Source organism: Bos mutus, chromosome 28 (assembly GCF_027580195.1).
Source record: "Bos mutus isolate GX-2022 chromosome 28, NWIPB_WYAK_1.1, whole genome shotgun sequence".
Taxonomy (NCBI): Eukaryota; Metazoa; Chordata; class Mammalia; order Artiodactyla; family Bovidae; genus Bos; species Bos mutus.
Window position 1 is genome coordinate 10,575,056 of NC_091644.1, and position 1,723 is coordinate 10,576,778.

A 1,723-nucleotide genomic window follows, 5' to 3' on the forward strand; every position below is an offset into this window, starting at 1 on the left:
AACATTCATGAGCTGGAGGCCTCAGAGCAAGGTCCTGTGTGGCTATGGCTTACCCTGGGAAAATGGCCCAAATGGCAGGATAGGAGGGAGGGGCAAAGAGAGCAAGACTCCAGGAACAGATTGGAGCCAAGTATTTCTCGAGTCCCTGTTTGGTACCTCCACGCTCACCTTCCTAACAAACAATGTCTTGTAGAAAACCTTCTGGCGGGTGGGGGCATGATAGTGATAGAGAAACCAAGAAAGAAGGTGAAGTCAGGGACGCAATGAAGAAATTAGATAATTGGTCATTGAAGAGAATAACCTCTGTCTGCCCAGCCTCTGATCTCCTTTACCCTGATCTCTTTTTACTCTACCCAGAGCAACTTCTCCCTGGGTGATACCATCCTGAATTGTTCTCACTCTCAGTAGGGATCGAAAGGCCTCCCCAAGTCATAGCTCCAGCCCCAGTCCCCTTCCTGAACTCTAGCTGAGTTGCGATGCCTTGCCCTGGATGTAGCATACCTATCACAGCCACGGGTACCCTGTGCCACGCTTTCCCTCCTCCCATCAGAGCCCATCATCTGTGTTGGGTTTCCTAAAGATTCTTCCAAGTTCCTGATTCACTTATATATCATCTTATCTCTGTGAAGTGTGATGCATTTATTTTGTAGCTTTAAAGTATCTTTGCAATAACTTTTTAGGTCTTTGGGTGAAGGGCTATGTGACATGAAACTTGAAAGAACAATTATCTCCTTTGCTGGGGTTCTTTTTTTTTTTTTTTGGCCATGCTGCGAGGCATGTTGGATCTTATTAATAGTTCCCCAACCAGGGATCGAACCTGCACCCCCTGCCCTGGAAGAGTGGAGTCTTAACAACTGGACCTCCAGGGAAGTCCCTGCTAGGGTTCATTTTGGAAGGGTCTTGTGGTACTCCTTCAGGCCCAAAACCATCCTAAGACTGGTGAAAGTTTGCCTTCTTTGGAAAAGGATGTTTCCCAACGTCTTAGGAGAGCACAGTTTAGGGTCTCACAAGCACTTGGAAGTTTTTCTTACTTTATCTTTCATTCTTTCTCTTACATCATCTCTTATCTCTCACTGGGGTTAAGAACAGCTTCCCAGGTCCCTGGTTTCCCTTTTGGAAAATGCACTGGAGGTTTTGTTCCCATGGGATGGATGGGATGAAAGTCTGGTTCCAGGGATGACTCAATAACAATTTAAACAATTAGCAGAGGTTTATGCAATGCTCTTACTGTCCCTGGGCCTGTGCTAGCAGAGCTTTACTGCCTATGAGCAGAGCCCAGATGCCTTGTCCTGTCATCAAAGCCACTCAGCATCTGTAGCATTTCCCTTATGTTGGGGCTGAAAAGAGTCAATGGAGCATTGAGGTTAGGAGTGTGGGCTCTGTATTCAGACAACTTGGCTTCCCAACCAACTCTGCCACATACTGTGTGACCTTGGGAAAGTTACTCAACCTCTCTGTGCCTCAGTTTCCTTCTCTGTAAAGTGGTGAGTGATGGTAATAATAGTATGTGCCTCATGGAGTTTTTGATAAGACTAAATGAATTTATAAGTGAAAAGGGCTCAGAACAGTGCCTGATGCTGAGAAAGTGCTGTCAGCTACTCCTTGCATCCCAAAATAGTCCCTCTCCAATCAGCCTGGACCATTTCCTGTTCCCCTGTCTAATTCTGAATTTCTGTTAACTAGGCACAAAATAAATTCTCTTTCTCTCTTTATCCTCTTCTTT